At 40.0% G+C, this 21305-nt stretch overlaps 1 protein-coding gene across 4 annotated transcripts in view; it reads left to right on the plus strand.

Moving 5' to 3' along the window:
• Positions 1-13618: 13618 nt before the first annotated feature.
• The window catches only part of SNTG1 (syntrophin gamma 1), a 617538-nt gene continuing 609851 nt past the window's right edge, over positions 13619-21305 (plus strand). For 3 of the 4 annotated variants that reach the window (XM_066264652.1, XM_066264655.1, XM_066264653.1), the window contains exon 1: positions 13619-14923. The gene's annotated coding sequence lies outside the window, so the exon portion shown is untranslated. The remainder of the gene's footprint in view (positions 14924-21305) is intronic. The other variant, XM_066264656.1, reaches the window with a different exon arrangement.

Genomic DNA, 21305 nt, shown 5'->3' on the forward strand with positions numbered 1-21305 from the left:
GTAAGGCAATTGATTCTTCAGGATTTATGCATTTTAGTTGTGCTTGTTGCATGGCTTTTTCTACAAACTTTAAAGCTTGCTGTCCCACAGCTTTAAGTAGTTGAGGAGAAGCTGGTGGTAGAATCTCTAAGAATATCAAAAAGTGGCTTCAGTTTCCTACTAGTTAATTTTAAGGAAGGTCTAAGCTAATTATCATCTCCTAACAATTTCTGAAAATCATTTAAAGTTTGCAAATGATTCATCTTGATTTCTAGTTTCTGTGGACAAATTTGTCATCCCTTAATCCTAAATAAGAGAAAGGTAAAGATTGCTGTATTATCTCAGGAGTTATATAAAGTCCTGATTCTTTCAGAGAATATTCTAATTGTTGCAAAATGGTCAACACAGTGTCTTTATCTAGATGAGCAACAAAAATATCATAGAGGGGAGTCCTAGCTGGAGAGGACCTATAATCCGTATAGTTTTAATTATTGCTCTCAAATCTTGTAATACCCTTTAGTATCCTGATTTCTTTTTAATAACAAATGTAAGCACATTCTATGGGCTATTAGAAGGTTCAATGTGCTTATGCTGTAACTGCTCTTATACCAATTGAGCAGCTGCCTTAAGTTTCTTCTGAAAAAAGGAGATATTGGTCTACCTATACAGAATTGTATGATTTCTAAGTAATTAGATCTGCACAATTCATTATTGGGGTAGCAGGAGCTGCTAAAGTCCCTATGCTAAATTTTCATACTCTAATCCCTTAGTGGGCAAAAATCCTTAATTAAGCATTTGAGTACTGACCAATTATTAGGACCTATTAGCAATGCTCCTATATCTTTCAAAACATCTCTATCCTATTAATTAATAGGCAATTTAAAGAGTACATTAAGGCTGAAAAAGTCCAGAATGACCCTTCTTTATCTTCTCATTGTAAAAAACTAGAGCTTTGTTAAGGGGCTTTACTCTGCCCTATACCTTGTAAAATCTGTGGCTGCTGCATAAGTGGGCCAGGAAGGAGGCCAATGTAGCTTAGCAATAACAGATACATCAGCTTCAGTATCTAAAAGTCCTTTAAATTTATGCCCTTTTGTTGTTAGTTCCATTTCAGGGTGTTCCTGACCTATTTTTTGAATCCAATAGGCAGCATCAGTGGAGCCAAATCCTTGATTTTCTCGGGGTCCCTTTTGCAGGGTTTGGCTTTGTCTTAAAAGAGGTAAAGGGATTGAGCAATTTTTATGTCAGGGGAGATAGTGACTATATTCTTCAGACTGTGAGCCATTACTTTAATTTCCCCTGTATAATCCGAATATTACTTGAGGGAGAACAAAAATTCTCTCATAGTTAAACTACTTCTGCCTAATAAGAGTCCTACTGTGTTACTGGGAAGTGGCCCAAAAATTCCAGTGGGTATAGCTTGAGATCCCATCTCTGGAGTTAATATGAAATGGGAGGTGGGACTGAGGACCAGTCCTGCACTGCCTTTTGTTGCCCAGGATAGTTGGGCATTGTTTGGCCTACTGGAATCATAATTTGCAGAGGAAACACTGACATCACCCCTATTATTTGATGGGGTTGGGGAAGGTCCCATTCTTTGTTTCCCTGAATTACCTGTCCTTTGGTAGTATATTTAGATTTACACTCACTCACCCAATGTTTCCCTCTCCTACAACGTGGGCAGAAGTCTGGAGCCTTAAGGGCTGGCTGTCCTTGAGGGAGAGGCTGAGACTGATGTCCAGGGAGAGCAGGGAAGTTTCTAGCAAAATGCCCCAAAACCTCATATTGGAAACAATATCCATAGGCAGAAGTACTTCCCTGACCTTCCTTCTTTCGTTTGTTCTGCCTTTTATCAAAGTATTGTCCTGGAAGTCTTGCCTTAATGTCTGTGGTAAAAGCAAGATATTGCGGGCCCTGGCCGGTTGGCTCAGCGGTAGAGCGTCGGCCTGGCGTGCGGGGGACCCAGGTTCGATTCCTGGCCAGGGCACATAGGAGAAGCGCCCATTTGCTTCTCCACACCCCCCTCCTTCCTCTCTGTCTCTCTCTTCTTCTCCCGCAGCCAAGGCTCCATTGGAGCAAAGATGGCCCGGGCGCTGGGAATGGCTCCTTGGCCTCTGCTCCAGGTGCTAAAGTGGCTCTGGTTGCGGCAGAGCGACGCTCCGGAGGGGCAGAGCATCACCCCCTGGTGGGCAGAGCTTCGCCCCTGGTGGGCGTGCCAGGTGGATCCCGGTTGGGTGCATGCGGGAGTCTGTCTGACTGTCTCTCCCCATTTCCAGCTTCAGGAAAATACAAAAAAAAAAAAAAAAAAAGAAGATATTGCATATAAGAAGTCCCAACATCAGCACATATTCTAATATAGTCCTCTATATCTCACTTCTTGCGGTGAGGCCAAAGTGCAGCCTGACAAGCCGAATTGGCATTTTTATATGCTAACTGCTTTACTAAAATCTTTCCTACATTTTTATCCTCTACTATTCTTTTGACGACTTGAATTAGCCATGAAACAAATTCTTAAAATCACTCATCTGTGCCTTGTCTAATTTTACCAAATTCTTTCGTTTTGGCCCCTGGAGTAGGCAGGCATTTCCAGGCCTTTGTGGCTATCTGATTAATTATATTATAAGTAGTTAGTTGATACTCTAATTGAGTTGCCATATGGGTATATTATCCTTCTCCAGTTAACATATCTATAGTAACAGCAACCTCCTCTTGCTGATTTTTCTCATCCTGTTCCATGGCCTTTTCATAAAAGTCTGACTTCTACAGCAAATAATCACCCCCAGAGAGACAAGCACGAGCAATCACCTTCCAGTCATTTGGGGGAAGAGCCTTTGTACTAATCATATCTAATAAACCAAGTGTAAAAGGGACAGTAGGCCCATACTGAGCACAAGCAAGTTTGTTTTTTCAGAATTTTAAAAGATACAGGTTCATGTTCTCATATTCGTTTCCCTTTATCATCCTGTCTTTCAACAACAGGAAAACAGGTAAGGCCATTTATTGTTTCCCCTATATTTCAAGCCTGGTCTATAGATTGGTGGAGTGAGGATTTCCCAGATTTTGAGCTATAGACTCTGGAATCAGCCTGAAAAGGGTATGAAGGAGCAGAGGGTTGAACATAGGAAGGAGCTGAGGGCGGCAGAGGTCCTGCGGTTAAGGTAGACATGGCTACAAAATTTTTATCCCCTGAGTCATTCTCAGACTCCAAGTTGTCCTCATATACACATCCCTCCGTGTATGGCTAGAAGCCACCATCGTGGCCATTCACATGCAGGTACCTATTGGATTCAGGCAGACAGTAAAGAAATGGTGGCACAGGAGGCTGGAGGGCCATTCTGTTTATTGGTGTCTCACCAAGACAGACAAGCCACGACAGAAGACAAGGGAAAAGCAGAAAACATTCTTTTCCCATGAAGGGCAAGGGATCAGGGAGGCCTCTGCAATGGTGATAGCAGGAACTGACAGAGAGCAAGCTTCCAGTCTGCCCCACTTTATAGTATAGAAATCAATACCTTTTAATCCAATATACAAACAAGAAAGTCTCTAATACAAAGTCATTCATCTGAGGCATAATGGGATTCCTCATAAGAATGCACCACCCACAACATGCAACAGTCAAGGGTGTGGGGAAAAGCTTAGTTTTAAAACTAAGCCTCAGGCTGTAAGGACCCAGCCTGCTTACAGCCTGTCCCCCCACATACAATGCAAACAATAAGCGTGCAAACATATATATCAATTTACAAACTTATTTGACCAACACTCCATTTCCAGCTCACCCTATACTCTTCAGACAACGATTTGTCCTCATATGGAAACATTTCTACAAAAAGGTACTTTATTTTTTATCCTAGCTGTCCCATAATTTATTACTCCTGACTATACTCTCCCCAAAAACTCACCGGGGAGTTCCATCACCTGCCTTTAGTTTAGTTTCTCATACCTAGGCCCCACATTGGGCGCTTCTTGCCGCAAACCTGCATGGCTAGTAATTCCAGGTCCTGAGGAGAACGGTACAGAATTAAGAAAGTAGACTCACCGAGAAAAGAGGATGGGATAGGGAGACCTCTTCAATGTTGATGGCAATATCAGAGAGAGCGAGCCCCCAGTCTTTGCTTTATTATTTAGCATCGACAATTAAAGCCTTTAATCCAATATACAAATAGGAAAGTCTCTGATACAAAGCCACTCATCTGATTGCACCACTCTACATCATGCAACAGTCAAGGATGTGGAGAAAGCTTAGAGTTGAAAAGATCTTAGTATTAAAAGATCTTAGTATTAAGAAATCTTACTATTAAGAGATCTTAGTATTAAGAGTGTGGGAAAGGCTCAGTCCCAAACCAAGCCTTAGGCCACAACGACCCCACCAGCCTAAAGCCCGTATCCCATAGGTTCCTCCTAGAATCAAGATGGCACCAGTCTCAGCAGAGCTTGCAAAAGGCCCTCACTTCTTTATTTCCATCTGCATACCTTCTCCTCTTTGCACAAACTGGATTCTTCCTCAGCACTCTGCATTCTCTATTCTCCCTGCAAAACATGGCTTCTTTCTCTTTCTCCTCCTTCTGCTCTCATCTTTTCAAAACTTTCTGGAGCAAAAACCTCTCCTCCAGCAAACATTAGCAAGACAATAGCCCTTCGCAATCAAGAAGGTAATTTGCAATTTTACAGACATATACCTGGTGCTGCCCAGCCCTCAATGCAAACTATAAGCAAGCAAACATAAAAATCATATTTTTCAAATTTATTTGACCAAAAATATACCATAAGAATTGTTTATTTGGCCTGTCAAAGAGGCCTCCTTGATAATGTGACATTCCAGCTGAGACCTGAAGAAAAATAAGCCATACAAGTAAAGATCTGGGGTAAGGGTGAGGAAGGAGGAGTAGTATTTTAGGCTTTGGGGATGACATTCAAAAAAATATCCTAAAGCAGTACTGAGGTTGGCCAATGCGAGGACCTGGAATGTAGGTGAACAAGGAGGAGAGTGATGAGAAAAATAACGACTGGCAAAAGCAATTTTTATCCCAAGTTCATTAGGACACCTTGGGAGAACTTATGCAAAGGCATGCTATAAAATTATTTATATTGTCAAAAATGTATTACTAATGCTATGCAGAGAAAAAATCAAGAGAAAACTTCACAATGGTGAGTTATATTACTGGATTATTGGATTAGTACAGATAAAAAATTATAGCAGTTTGCACAAGAGTAAAAAAATTATTCTAGAGGAAGTGGGTAGATTAGGGATATATTTAGGAAACAGAAGCAAGAGCCCTTACTTATTTTTTGGATGTTGTGGGCAAGAAATACAAACTTGGGGATGACTCCTTGATTTGTGAAGTTCAGCGGGGTGTGTACATTGGCCAAATGAGTTGTAAAATTTGTATTTTCTGGTTTTCTTCACTCTTATCATTAAAAATGGCCGCTGCTCACATGATGATGCTCTCCCGTGATATAGCTAATTACCTTTCATGCTTGGGAAGGGGCTTGATTATGCTAATGTGTGCTGGAGGAGGGGGTTGTCTTGGGGAAAAGTTTTAAAAGGAGGCCATTTTGGGGAGAGAGACCACATTGTTGTAGAGAGAGAAGGAGATTGTGTTGCTCCAAGGAAGAGAGACCAGGTTGTTGCAGAGAGCAGGAGACCATGTTGTAGCAGGGCAGAAAGGCTATGTGGAGGGGAGGAGGCAGCCAAAGTGGAGGCATGCAGAGGGGACTGAGTGAAGCTGATGAAGCCTTTGATTCTAGAAAAAAACAAAACAAAATAGAAAGATTCTCCTGATATGAAACAAGAGAATAAAGAATGGGTTTTGGTGCCCTGTGTGTTTGTTTTTACTCATTGAACAGTATGAGTCTAGAATAAAGGAAAATGGTCCACTAGTTCTTGGCCCCCTCGTTTCATTACTGTCTGTCCAGATCAAATGCTAACCTGCATGGGCCAGGTGGCTGTGATGGTGGCTGTGGCTACTGGCCATATATTTGGTGTAGTCTGTGGCAGGATTTGGATCAGATTGGTATGGAGCTGCCACCACCCTTGAGTGGTGGGGTAGAGGACTGGCTGCCGTTATGGTTCCCCATGGCTGTCCTTTTGGGGACCGTAGGCTGTCTGATGTTTATAGCTGTGCAAGAGGAAACCAAGAACTCTGTGGAAGAGGCTGCCTGAGGCCTGCAAACCAAGCAGTGGAAGAAGCTGGAGCAAGTCTGAGAGAAAAAGATGCCAATCCTGGAGCTGGAGGAAATGCTGGAGAAGGAAGCCGTCCAGGTTTGTCATTTGCACCTGAAAATGGAACAGTCTCTGGAGAAGGAAGTATAGGTTTGTGAGTTTCAGATTGCCCTGGAAGTTGTGGAGAGCCAGCAGTGGTAGGAGGGCCAAGGCTGAGGCCGATGCCAGGGCTGCAAGGCCTGTGTGGCTGCAGGTGGTGGTAGCCCAGGGCTCAAACCGGCCACAGGAGCTGGCGTTTCCAGCTCTTCTGAGGATGAGGAGGCTCAGACTGAAAATGCAGTCTGCACACTTCATAAGGAAAAAGGTGGTGGTGGTGGCGGGAGGATGGACGGACAGTCTGAGAGCTGGACTTGCATCGCAGAGTGGCCGCTGGAATGGTGGGGAGTGCCTTTGGGACAAAGGGGTGGGAATACTGTCTGCCATTGCCACGTGTTTCTCCTTAGGATAGCTTAAGAGCTGCCAGAAATTCAGGAGTGAAGGGGGGCCTGAGGTCCTACGTGCATGGACTGATTCTTGGACTATGAACGGAGTGGGCACTGGCTCCTTTGTGGATGGACTTACAAATTTTGAACAGTGTGAAATGCTCTGATGGGAGGGCAGGACTGGTGGAAGTCCCCTGCATTGGGAAGCTTTTCATCTGATTGAAGAGAAGCTCTGAGGACATTTTGTGCTTTGGGAAGAGTTCACAGAGAGACACAGTGGAGGGTACCTTGGTATGATTTGTGTTGTTGTAATTTGTGTAATGTGCCAATTTCTTGCATAGGAATGCTGGTGGTGTGGATTGTGAATTGCAGAGAGGGCAAAACAGGGTTGAATGTTGGGCAAATGAGTTGTAAAATCTGTATTTTCTGGTTTTGCTCACTGTTATTGTTAAAAATGGCCACTGCTCATGTAATGGTGCTCTCACGTGATACATTAATTGCCTTTCATGCTTGGGAAGGGTTTGGTTATGCTACTGTGTGCTGGAGGAGGGAGTTGTCTGGGGAAAAGTTTTAAAAGGAAGAGCTAGGAGGCCATTTTGGGGAGAGAGACCATATTGTTGTAGGGAGAGGAGGAGAACATACTGTTCCAGGGGAGAGAGACTACATTGTTGTAGAAAAAGGAATAGACCACGTTGTTCCAGGGAAGAGAGACCACGCTGTTGTAGAGAGGAAGAGATCATGTTGTAGCAGGGCAGGGAGGCCATGCGAAGGGGAGGAGGCAACCAAAATGGAGGTACGCAGAGGGGACTGAGTAAGGCTGATGAAGTCTTTGATTCTAGAAAAAAAAATTCTCTTGGTTGTGGAACAGGAGAACAAAGAGTGGGTTTTGGTGCCCTGTGTGTTTGTTTTTACTCGTTGAACAGTATGAGTCTAGAATAAAGGAAAATGGCCCACCAGTTCTTGGCTCCTTTGTTTCATTACTGTCTGTCCAGATCAAATGTGAACCTGCATGGGCCAGGCAGCTGTGTTGGTGGCCACAACTACTGGCCTTACAGGGTAGGTGTGCATTTTACTTCATAAAGGCAATGTACCACTTTCACTGAGGTGGTGGTCCAGAGTGCTGCTTCAGATAAGTTGAGTTTAGTAAGCATTCAAGTAGAGATGTCAAATATACAGACTTTACCTATATATATTTTGAGCTCAATGGACAGGTTAGTCTTTTAGACATTTAAGTGTCAGTGTTACATAAATGATATTTAAAACAATGGGATTTGAAATTGTATGTGCTCACTTGAACAGATAATGCAGAAAAAGAAGGGTACAGGACCAAGAACTAAATCATGTGGATTTCCATTATTAAGAGGTTTTAGCTGATAAGGAATCAGCAAGGAAGACAGAAGCAAAAATAGCCATCTGTGTGAATAACATTACAACAACCAAGTCAAGAGTTTTCCAAAAAGAAGGGAGTCATCAAAAAAGATGAAAGCTGCTTCCAGAGTCAGAAGAAAACAGTTGAGTGTAGTGAGGATAGAATAATGACCAATGGATACAGAAATAGAAAACTCATTGGTAATTTTTGACAGAGAAGTCTAATTAGATGGGTCTAAAAAATAAGTGGTGTGATGAGAGGTGAGAAAAATATAATAAATGAGACCACTTTAGATAATATTTCCAAAAATTTTCTTTGCTATAAATAATTGGTCACTAACTCTAGGTATCAGTGCAATATTTATTTGTTTATATTTACATATATAAAACATATACATACTTATACTTAATGCACATACACATGCATATGCACACATAGACACATACTTGTTTAAAGAAGCTACTGAAGAATATACATATACTTATTAGAAAGGGTGTATCTTACTAGGCAGTTTAAAATATTTAATAAAATAAATAAGCTAAATTGACAGTATATATTTATACTTTAATGATAGTTGTAATTTTTTTTAGTGGCTTGGAACTTCTTACCATAGAGAACTTGATGACCTGTGAAGGGATTTTCATAGTACTGATATCCTCTAGTGGAATTTCTACACACTTGCACACAAACTTTATTCACATCAATGTATTTTGAAGAAAGCAGTATTTCCTGTTTGATATTAATGAACAAGAAAATTTCTCCAAGGCACTGTTTCTGTCAGAAAGACATAGACAGATGTCCTAAGAAGGGAAAAACCTGTTGTATATTGAGCATATTATGTATAAAACCCTGAGCCAGGTGCTGTATATACATTAACCTTACTAAGCAGGTTGCATTATTTCTATCTTAAAATGAAGATATATTTTCAAAAAGTGTGTAATGCTGGTGGCCATGGCCAGGCAGGTTCATAGTGGATTTGGACAGATGGTGGAGAAACTGTGGAGCTGGAAAACATAGGGTCATTCCCATTTATTAGAGTCTCACAACAGCAGGCAAGCACACAGACGGAAAAAAACGCTTCTCACAGCAGCAGGTGAGCAAAGAGCAAAATCACCCCTTGAGGTGGCAGCTGAGCAAACAGGAAAATGGCCCCTCACAGTGGCAAGCAAGCAATCTGCCCTGAGGGAAAGCACCCATAATCTTACTCACGTAGCTCTGCCATGTGCTTACATACTAATAATGAAAAGTGCAAGCAAGCAAGCTTAACACAGCTGTTTTCCCAACAAAGGGTTAAGTAACTTATCCAAGACAGTAGCACTTCTTCTTTTTTCTTTTCTTTTTTTTTTTTGTATTTTTCCGAAGCTGGAAATGGGGAGAGACAGTCAGACAGACTCCCGCATGCGTCCGACCGGGATCCACCTGGCACGCCCACCAGGGGTGAAGCTCTGCCTACCAGGGGGCGTCGCTCTGCCATGACCAGAGCCACTCTAGCGCCTGGGGCAGAGGCCAAGGAGCCATCCCCAGCGCCTGGGCCATCTTTGCTCCAATGGAGCCTTGGCTGCGGGAGGGGAAGAGAGAGACAGAGAGGAAGGAGGGGGGGTGGAGAAGCAAATGGGCGCTTCTCCTATGTGCCCTGGCCGGGAATCGAACCCCGGTCCCCTGCACACCAGGCCGACGCTCTACCGCTGAGCCAACCGGCCAGGGCCAGTAGCACTTCTTTTTTTAAGCAAGTCATATCAACTTAGAGTGCTGTTTAAAATTTTTAAAAATATTTTATTTATTGATTTTAGAGAGAAAGAAAGGCAAGGAAGAGGAGTGCAAAGCATCAACTCCTCGTTGCTTCTCATATGTGCCTTGACCCCAGGGTTTTAAACCAGGGACCTCAGCACTCCAGGTTGTTGCTTTATCCACTGTGCCACCACATGTTAGGCAACTTAGCGTGCTTCTTAAAAGAAAATAAATAGGCCCTGACCAGTGGCTCAGTGAATATAGTGTCAGCCCAGCGTACAGACAACCTGGGTTTAATTCCCAGTCAGGGCACACAGGAGAAACAACCATCTGCTTCTCTCCTCCCTCTCTGCCTTCTCTCCCTCTTCCCCTCCTGCAGTTAGTGGCTTACTTGGTTTTAGGACAGCTTGGTTGGTCTGAGCACATGAGCCTCAGATGCTAAAAATAGCTTGGTACCCAATCATTGGCCCAAGACAGGGTTACCAGGTAGATCCCAGTCCAGGTGCATGTAGAAGTCTGTCTCACTATCTCCCCTCCTTTCACTTAAAAAAATAAATAAAAATAAAAAACAATAAAGAAAAGTGTTCAGGAACCTGTAGTCTAAAATGAAATCTCTCTCATAGGCAGTTATGCTTAACAGTGCCTACTTTTCTAAGTTTCTTTGACTTTTGCTTGTTACTCCTTAGGAAAAAAAAAAATTAAACCTAAATCAATTTTCATACTTTGGTTTGTTAGGTTGCCAAAGGAGGGCCACACAAGGACTGATGAGTTTTATAAGAAATTTATTTATTTATGAACAGATAGGCTGAGTCCAAAATGGCATCATTCCCAAGTGTCTGGGGATTTAAGCTTTTATAGGGTTAGTGAGTAAGGCTAGTTAGGAGGTTAGTTTTGGGCAATGTGAGGGGTTATGCTTAAGCAGGAGGCTGGGTGAGGGGATGTGGGATGTCAGTCAAGTATGCTTAGGTGGAGAGTTAAGGGAACTGCCCTGGCACCAGATCACTTCAAGTTTAACCTAGTTAGTAAAGGTTATTTGGTACGTGACCCTGAACCCGAATCTAACACGGTTACTTTGAGGCCAGTAGAGTTCCAAAATCCCATCCACCTTTTTATGTAAGTACAGTAAATTGAGCTCATTAATGCAAAAGCAAACATAGGTGAAGTCTTCTGGACTTACCAGATGATGACTCAAGTAATTAGAACATTTTGGCCAAGTAAAGGTACGTTTTGAGTGAGGGTGCCTATATAAAAAGGGCAAAAAATGTATAGTTCAGCAACAGTGCATGAGAAAACCCACAAAAGGAGATTTAAAAATAGGATCTTTGTTCCAATGAAGAAATAATGGTTAACAGATAATACTATAGTTGTACTTGAACACAATAAAAAAAGCTCAAAATAATGCTAAAGATTATATTAAAAAGTGTTCAAATGTGTATATTAAATTCATACAGCCCTATCTCTAATAGGAAACATGAAAAATCCAGAAATAATTAGAAAAATATGTTAATCAAAAATGAAAGCCCCAAGTTACCTATTTAGTCTGGAAATTGAGGTATGTCTAGTTTTGTAAATAAAGAGATTGAATGACTTGCTTTAGGATTCACAGCAACCAGCCTAGGGTACTAAATTTTCTTGTGACTATAATATTTCACATATTTTATTGTCTTGATGTTTTACATTCACATTTCACTGTGGTTACATTTTTTAACAATGGTAATTTAAAAAGAATAAAAATTTACATTTAAAATAACCTTTCAAGTTCTGCTCCATGGGTAAAATTTCTTCAAATATTTCTTTAGTTCAATTTATCTGCTTCCTAATTTTGTGGTATCTTGTTTATACTCTTTTGTAACATCAGATGTTAGGCTGCATTTAATTTTCATTAACTTATTTTCCATAACACACTTGGTGAGGAAAATATGGAGTGGATTTTGCTTCTTCAAAAAAAGAAGACATCAAACTACCATAATCTTACTGGGACTGACAGTTCAAATTAATCAACTCTTTTTTCTTTTATAGGCAGAGAAAGAAAGGGACTGGGAAAGAAAGCTTGAGAGAGATACTGCCATTAACGTCAATCAGTGCTCAGGAAGAGGGGATGTGTGCTTCTAGGTCTGAATAATCAACTGCATATGGATTTAATTAGTAACATCATTGTATTTTGTGCCTCATTTAAATGCTTCTCTTTTATTTGGTGTGTTAGATTTCTGCCATTATCCTTGCTTCTACATGCTGGGAGAAATAATTTAAACAATCAATTCAGTCAACTGGAGTAAGCATAGAATTAAATCCTGCAGAGAAAAGCCTTTTTACTACAGGGAGAATGGCACCTCCAGAGCAGCCTGTGCACAAGGAAGTTTGTTTTCGTCCTCCAGCAGAAACCCTGAACTATCTGAAACTTACTTTACAGATGACAAGTACTTGTTTGTGCAGCTACAAAAAGCATGTGTTTGTTCTACATTTGTCTAAAGGAAAAGGGGGACCTCATTTGCCACAATCCTAAGCAATTCATGTATTTCTACAGGAGCTGTAAAGCAAAATGCAACGCTTCCAATTTAGCCTTAAGTAACAAGTACTCTAAGTAGGTTTGTGTATCCCAGTAAGGTCAGACGGCTTCATCACTAAAGATTTGAAAGATTCCCTCACACATTCTAATAGTGCCTCTGTAGAGAGGCCTGCAAGAGAAAGTTGATAGGAGCTTCTTCCCATCGCGAACACTGCTGCGTGGGAAGCTCTACGTAGCGCTTGCCGCCTGGAGTGAGACCAGCACGGTGCACCGCCGCTTCCAGCCAGAGCCAGAAAGCCGGCAGTGCCCACTGCTGGCCACCCCGGGAATGTGAAGGCATCGGTGTGGCAGTGAAATGACTCAAAATCTAACGAAAACAAGGACTTTACTTGTGAGTAAATAACCTGCCTGTTTGATTTCCATTCCCGGGTGATCCCGGTTCAATCACGTTTGGCCTGGCAGTCCTGTGGCTGCCCGCCCCCTCCACCCCCCTTCGCAGTTCGCCCAGCTTCTGCTCAGCCGGAGCCTGGGAGAGCGCGTTATCTCCAGGAGGCGGGGGCAGCTCACCGCTATGGCTGGTTTCCGATTAGCAGGAGCAAGCTTGGGAAGAAAACACTCTCTCAGTGTCCTCCTTTCTGTGGTCAGAATCCGAGAAGAAGGAATCTGAGAAAACCGCAGGAAAAGAAGGCCAGAGTCCGCCGCCAGCTGCTATTTTACAGCCTTGGACGGGATTAGTGTTTCCCTGCACCGCGTTCCCCTCGCACTCCTAGTCATTCTTTTCCGAATTTCCTCCCCAGGCGACCAACAACCTCCTGGCGCCAAGTCCACACCGCCGACGTTGGTGCCTGAAGAGGCGGGCTGTGTTACCACCCACCTCTACTAAATTTTCCCATTTCATTACATATAGCCCCCGTAGACACGATTTTGATCAGTTTTTCAACGGCTTCAGCGTTGTGTATCTCCATTCCGTAATCTCACCCTACTGGTGTCTGCACCCATTGCCAAGTTTAGGTGGCGGAGCTCTCTGTGACTGCCCTCCGGACCACCCACACAAACCCTTTCTGATACTCGGTTGTTAAAAGCAGGTGGAGCGGGCAGAAGTGAGGGTCGGCGCAGAGCTGGAACAAAGAGCTAGCAAGGCCTGAGGAGAGCGCAGATGAAAAGAGTCTAGGAGAAAGCGTGGGAGACGAGACGGGAAATGGGATGCACCGTACACAAAAAGCCCGATGCGTCGGAGTTGTTCTGGCTTTAAAAGGGCGGGGATGGTCATTCCTCCAGTTGACTTTATGCATTCCTTACTTGACAATCCTTTGTGAAAGCAGCCTCTTCCTGCCCCCCTGCAGGATCCTGGGCTGTGGGCGGCTCGAGAACGCTCCCTGGGAATGCAGCTTCCCCAAGCTTCCGGCTCGCCTAGCGGTTTCTCCAGGCTCCGCAGCACTGACACTCAAATGAGCGGCGTCCGGCTGGATCCTCTTATCTGCTCTGCAACGATTCGGAACCAATTCGGCAGCGTTTTAAAAGGTAGCAAAGCTGAGATTCCTTTTCATTCGTTCATTTCCTTTTTATTTTATTTGTTTTTATAGTAACCTATCTGCTTGGAGAGTCAAATAAGAATCCACGACCTATTTACTGTGTCTAATCTAGGAATTTCAAATGGGGTTTCTCAGAATTTAAATGTGGTCCACGTAATTGGTAATCAAGGTTTCAGTCTTCCAAAATAGCCCCTTTCCGGTTTATGTAGAGACTCAAAGAAGCTATGGCTTTTCTACGGTACATAATTTGTATTCATTCATTCTCTCTCTCTCCACCTCCCTCCTCACCCTCGTCCCCTTACTCCCCCTCTTCTCTTTTCTCCTGCGCGTGTGCGTGAGTTTCCTTCCATTTGTATCATTGGGAAATTCGTTCAGGGCGATGGAAAAGTCAGGAGAGGTTTAAATCTGATTTCCCTTGGATTCCTACTTCCAACGTCAAATAATTTCCGAAAACGTTGTCACCAAATAAATATAAGAATATGATTTTGAAGAAGTTATTAACCTCTACCAAAATATAAGGCTCCAGGGGAAAGGTAAGACTGGAAGACAAGAAAGCTCTTTGCATTCGCTGGTGGAAGAGAGTGAATCTGGGACCGGGCTGGAGGTGGGGTTCCAGTCCCCATACTTCAGCACCGGAGGAGATGGACAGCGTCTCCAGACTGGGCTGCAGTCACAGGGGCAGAACTGAGCTGCCAGCTGCCACTGCTGTTGTCCTTGCTACCACTGTTGTCTCCCCAGGCAGCTGGGTTCCCCGCTGCTAGCATCTAAAAGGCGTTGCCTCCTAAGAGCACTTCATCCGCACTTCCCTTTCTTAATAGAGGAAAAATAACTCTTCTTATCCACCTGCTACAACTACTGTGCAGGGCTCTGAGGAGTACTCTTTTTCCAAAGATTAAACTCTCAGCAGCAACTTCAAGGAAAATTTTCTATAGGGGACTGGAGAAATGCAACAAGAAGAGTGAAGTCAAAGTTCTTAGAGGCTCTGAGATAACATGGACTCAGAGATTTGAAATTCAAATGCTCAAAGGCCCACACTTTTTGAAATAAACAATGTTCATGAGAAGATTGCAACTGTTTTTGGATATAGCTTTGTGACAAGAGGCTCCGGAACTACTCAAGGGCTTATGTTAGAGAAACTAAAAGACTTCTAATTCTTTTACTTGACAGGTAAGTGATAATATTATTTTTCTATTTAATTACAACTCTAATGGCTTTTTTTCCTCCAAAAATTTAACAGAAAGATTAAATACAGTAGTATTTGTGTGTGTGTGTGTGTGTGTATTAAGAAGATCTCCAATTTGATTTTTAAATGATTGTTTCTGCATTGTGATCTTAGGAAATCTCTTGCCAAATAACATAATTGGATTTTTATTGTTAAATATTTTATTTCTCCAAGGTCCCTTATATGACAAGAATATTAAAAATAATTATGTATTTTGGTTTATATAATTATAGTAAACTCTTATTTGGGTATTTTTATATAGCTGATTTAACATATTTTAAAATTTATGTATGGCATGATTTTCCAAGAAGCAATAATATGACCTAACATTTTGTTAAGAGGGTGTTTTTTTGTCTTATGCATGCAGTTTAAAGTGATCTTGTCTGGGTTACACAGTATGTAACATTCAAAAAGTTTAAGTATAGATGGTTTAATTACACCTTCTATTATATTTCAATTATAAAATATAATTAAATAGAAATTATAATTTGCCAAACCATACATAGGGAAAGACACATGTATGTATACACACCTGATCCCTCCCCCATGAACCCCCAAGTATACCTACACCTGTAGAGTCTTAACTGAAGAAATGCACATATTTTTAATTAACATGGTCTTTCTAGCCTTTTAAAATTTAAGGTGGCTTGCTTAGACCACATTTTCCAGAAGGCAGAATATAAGAAGCTTTAGTGTGCCTTTTTAGGAGAGGTGGGTTTTGATAGTATTCTGACTTCTTAGTTCTACAAAATAAATTTTTCACTGAAATCCAAAATTTGATTGGGCAAAATAGGTTCTTGACAAACCATGAACTTTAAAGTATTCATTAAATCTGTTTTCTGTTGAATCTTATTTCTGGAGTCTTCCCCCAGAGCTTTAAAACTACCATCATTCACAGTGCCCTTGATAAGCATTCTGCTTTAATAGAAAGGTTTCACTGGGTAAAGGCACTTACACAAATTTATAGCCCGTACTTGACATTTCACTAAGAGCTTGATCAGTTCCAATGAGAACATTCCATCCTGTGGAGAATATTCACTTGCAAGGATGGACTTCTATAATCATGTTGGCACATATGATGCTATATGCGTAACCAACATTATGAAAAGAGTTTTCCCCTTTGAAAAATTACAGTTTCTTAGTTTTTTCTTTTAATTTTATAGGTCATATGTAACTGATAATGAAATACTCCTAATGCATATACATACATTCCCTCTTCTCAATTTCAGCACATAAATGGGCCCTTGCTTTGCATAGGCTGAGAGTAGCAATTATACTCTGAGGAAAAACCATTCTTAACTGTCATTTACCACTTACCATGAACCTCCTTGCTTAGCAGAACTGAATCAGAGGCATCTATGTCATTGAGCTGCTTGGGGGCTATATTGCTCTACACAGATCAGTAATTATCATCTGATGAAGAGGACATGTGGCATTGATTTGGTGTTCTTTCCTAGGAGACCTACAATGTGCTCCTAACATCTGATTTTTTTTGTTTTAATCTGAGGGATGTGAAGGTACTATTACCTCATGGAATAACCAATGATTATTTAAGAGAAATGCAGCATATTGTTGGACTGATATTTTGCTTATCAATTAATTGATATATATAGATTCTCATGACTGACATCTCATAAAATAAAAGCAAAGAATATGTTCTAGGAAGCATGCCTGTGAGTTACCTTCTTCATAATGGAGAAGGCAGGCTTTTCCTATATGTGCCTGAAACTGCACAAAGTACAACTTATGTTTACCTAATCCCTCTGGAGATTTAATTATAAAAATAAATAATTCTAATTCAACCTTCCAAGTTCAGGCCAAGTGCATGAAAACTCATAACAATCCTTAACTTTGGGGAAATGTGACTTCATTGAGATGGAGTTTTGTACATAAATTTAATGCCTACCTTAATGCTAATCTCTAATTGTCCCTGTCCCACAAGGAGTGGATAGGTTAAAGGAACCAAAGAACCAAACCTTTTTTTTGCACAGAATCACCTGTCTTTAAAGATAAATCAGTTCTTTATTCCAAAATGTACATATCCTGGTACAGGAAACTATTTTTTTGTTTCTTTGTTTGTTTCCTTGCTTATAGTTATTTGGTCCATTAGGGAAAACAGAGACATGAGGTTCACAGAGTACTAGACACAGCAATTCAACATCCACTCCCCTGGTGAAGGTGATGGTGGTAGGGAAACTCTTTTGTTGGTAAAGGGTTGTGGCTGTTGCTTACAGTTGAGATTCAAAGGGGAAAAGTGAAATAGAATTGCATCAACAGGAAAAAGTAAAATGTATATAGGACAAGAGAATAGTTAAAAATGAGACCTGGAATCTAGTCAATTGCTTTTCCCCTTTCAATATGAAATAGTGTGTAGAGAGTGGACAGGGAGTTCTGGCCTGAATGTTTAAATTATGGAATATTATAAACCCCTTCTTGTATAGCATTTTGTGCAGACCATCTGAATATTAACTGGATATTATAATGTAATTATTGATATCTACAGCTCATATTCGATTTAATACCCAGTTTGCCTTAGGAATTGTTTTCTTGGTCTTGGGTCAAGGTATGCATATATCAGTAAATGTAAAAGTATGAGATAATTATTAATAGAATTTAAGAAGGCCCTCAGTAATTGACTTATCTTTGTTTCATTTTAAAGATGTAAATTCCAGGCAAGTAACTTGTTTATTCACCCAGTTCTAACAAGCAAGGTAAAAGCTACTAGTGAAGAAAATTATGTTGTAACTTGGAAAGTACTTTTATTTTATTTTATTTTTTATTTACTGAGAGGAAGGGAGGCAGAGATAGACTTCTGCATGTGCCCTGACTGAGATCCACCCAGCAAGTCCACTAAGGGCGATGGTCTGCCCATCTGGGGCCCTTGCTTCCTTGTGATCAGAGCCATTTTTTAGCACCTGAGCTGGAGACCATGGAGCCATCCTCAGCAGTAGGACCAACTCGCCCAAATTGAGCCTTGGATGCAGGAGGATGGAGAAGAGAAAAAGAGAGAGAGAGAGAGAGAGAGAGAAAGAAAGAGAGAGAGAGAGAGAGAGAGAGAGAGAGAGAGAGAAGCAAGAAGGGGAAGAGTGGAGAAGCAGATAGGTGCTACTCCTGTGTGCCCTGACCGGGAATTGAACCCTGGACATCTACAAGCCAGTCTGATGCTCTATCACTAAGCCAATCAGCCAGTGGGAAATTATTTTTATAGTCATGTAGCTCCCCAGAAACCTATGAAGTGAAACATGTAATAGCACTCAATTGGGGACATACTTCTTACATAATAGTTTTTTCCTGTTTAGGTGTATGATATATATATATATATAGTGTGTGTTCAAAGAGACAGCATGCTGCAGTATAAAATGTTATGTATCATGATGTAACAAAACAAGTACTGCTTAAACATAAAAAGATTAGGATTCTTGAATGCTTGTCATTAGATCTTGGACAAGTCACTCAATCCAAGGAAACTTAATTGTTCTTCTGTAAAAGGGGATACTTTATGTACCAATTAAGGCATGATTCTAATATTGTTAACACCTAAATATTTATGGAATGAATGAATGAATGCCTACTAGTATTTTTTTTAATTTCTTAGAATTTTATTATATATATATATATATATATATATATATATATATATATATATATATATATTGCACATGATGTATTTTATGAACATAAATTAGGTAGCTGGTAAAGGACCAATTTAGGAAACTCCCAGTATAATAATATAATGCTTTTGAGAGTGTTTTGGAAATTTAAGTGCTATATCTCTGAGTTATAAATAATGTCTAATAGCTTTAATTTCTCGCTTCATCAAAAACTTCCCTGCCAATTACAATGGGGCATACCTATTGTATTTAAGAACTCTTAGCATAGGGAATGTGCTTTTTTGTACTAATCCAGAATCAATTTTCTTATATTTCTTAATGAAATAAATATTTCAATGCAGGTAGAAGCTGGTTGAAAAATATTTATTATTCAAAATTCACACCAAAGTGATCAACGTGACCCAAGTTATTTTAATTTCTTTCATTTTGATCTTAAATGAATAAATCACTGTCTTGTGTCATAATTTTCTGGCCTGTAAAGAGGAATAATATTTATTATTAGTTATATCATCATGAAAATTCACAAAATGAAATGGACTTTATAAATCAAAATCTGAAAACACATCCAGAAACATCAAGATTTGATTATTTGCTAGTGAAGATGAAGTGTGGATAACATGGTCCTGATCTATGGAGTTACCATGGAAATTCTTTAAAAATATAGTATTAATTTAGTATAAAACTTAGATCATATTCATACCTATTTTCAAGTTAAGCAACATCTTATTGCTTATTTTTTTTCATCACTTGAAATTTTCAAAGTGACTGTGATTTTTTTAAATGTAATTTTTAAACATTTAGTCTATAGTTTTCTATAATATCACTAAAAATATACAGATACTATGTTTAGGAAATCTAAATTATTGTTTGATGTTACAGTAATTTATAATATATAGTTTTGCTTTTAAACTATTTGACAATCAGAAATAGAAAATTATCTAATTACCTAGTGATACAATTTTGAATTTTTTTTGTTTTTTCATCACTTATCAAAAAAGAAAAAAAGAAATAAATAACAGAGAAAGAAAAATAGAAAAATAAAGCAGGAAGTGAAAGTTCATAAAGAGAATGTCATGTGACCAAAAACTATGCTTGAATTATCATTTGACATTTATTCAGCACATTTTATGCACACAGTGTAAGAAGATAATATTAGATTTTCATGAATTTTGTCTTTAAATTCTCAAAGTAACAGTAATAGCATTTACTTATTTTTTTAAAAATAAAAGAATTGTTACACAATTTTTTTTCTTTTCTTTATTTTTTAGTGAGAGGAGGGAGGCAGAGAGACAGGCTCCCACATGCACCCTGACCAGGATCCACCTGACAAGCCCAGTAGGGGGCGATGCTCTGCCCATCTGGAGCTGTTGCTCCTTTGCTCTGCAAAGGAGCCATTTAAAGAAATTCTTTTTAGTGCCTGAGGCAGAGGCCACAGAGCCATCCTCAGCACCTGAGGCTAGTTCTCTCAAACAAATTGAGCCATAGCTGTGGGAGGAAACAGAGAGAGAGAGGGAAAAAAAAGAAAGAAAAGGAAAAGGGGGAGGAGTAGAGAGGCAGATGGTCTCTTCTTCTGTGTGCCTTGACTGGAATTGAACCTGGGACATCCACATGCCTAGTTGACACTCTAGCACTGAGCCAACTGGCCAGAGCCACTTAACATAAATTTTTTAAATTAAAATTTGTGAAGTAGTTACAACTATATTTATATTTAGGAAATATATTATGATTTACTCAATTTTAAATAGCTGAAAATGTAATTCTTTTAAAGGAATAAATGCTTACTTAATAAATTTACTAAGTAAATTAATAGAAAGCAGGAATATTTTAGAAATGGTAAGAGCATTTGAACAATAATATGTTACTCATATAAAACTATTAAAAATAAAATTTTTTTGAGCCTTCTCAAAAGAACTCATGGTGAAAAATAACTAACTTTTTAAAATTAATTAATTAATTTTTTTGACAGAGACAGAGAGAGAATCAGAGAGAAGGATAGATAGGGACAGACAGGAAAGGAGAAAAATGATAAGCATCAATTTTTTTTTGTGGCTCTTTAGTTGTTCATTGATTGCTTTCTCATATGTGCCTTCACTGTGGGGCTATAGCAGACTGAGTAACCCCTTGCTCAAGCCAGCGACCTTGAGTTCAAGCTGGCGAGCTCGGGGTTTCAAACGTGGGTCCTCCGCGTCCCAGTCCGATGTTCTATCCATTGTGCCATGGCCTGATCAGACTCAAATATGTTTTGTTTGTTTTTTTTTTATCAACTATGTTATCTTGGGTATGTCACTTTATCTTAATAGGTTATCTGTTTTCTTGATATCTTATGAAGTCCTTATCATGATCTTTAGAAACAAACAAAAACCTGTACATTTAGTTGAGCTCAAAAACCTTTCTCTTGCTTTTCTTCAGACTATTTTTCTTATAAATGTTTTCATGCTCTTATTGTGGGAAGTACATGAGATATACGATCAGATAGATCTGAATTTGAATCCCAGTTTATATACTCATTAACTACACAAGCCTGGGCAACAGATGTAAAGTCTCAAAGTCTCTTTACTTTCATACGTAAAATGAAAGAAAATTTTCTTTTCAGTGTGCTGTTGGTAATAGTTAAAATAACAGGGTATAGAGAATGGCCAGGGTACTGCTCATAAACAGGATGAAATTGATCAAGTTGTTTGCAGCTTGTTAGGTCCATTTGCATATTGTGGCTCTG

Source organism: Saccopteryx bilineata, chromosome 3 (genome assembly GCF_036850765.1).
Source record: "Saccopteryx bilineata isolate mSacBil1 chromosome 3, mSacBil1_pri_phased_curated, whole genome shotgun sequence".
Lineage (NCBI taxonomy): Eukaryota > Metazoa > Chordata > Mammalia > Chiroptera > Emballonuridae > Saccopteryx > Saccopteryx bilineata.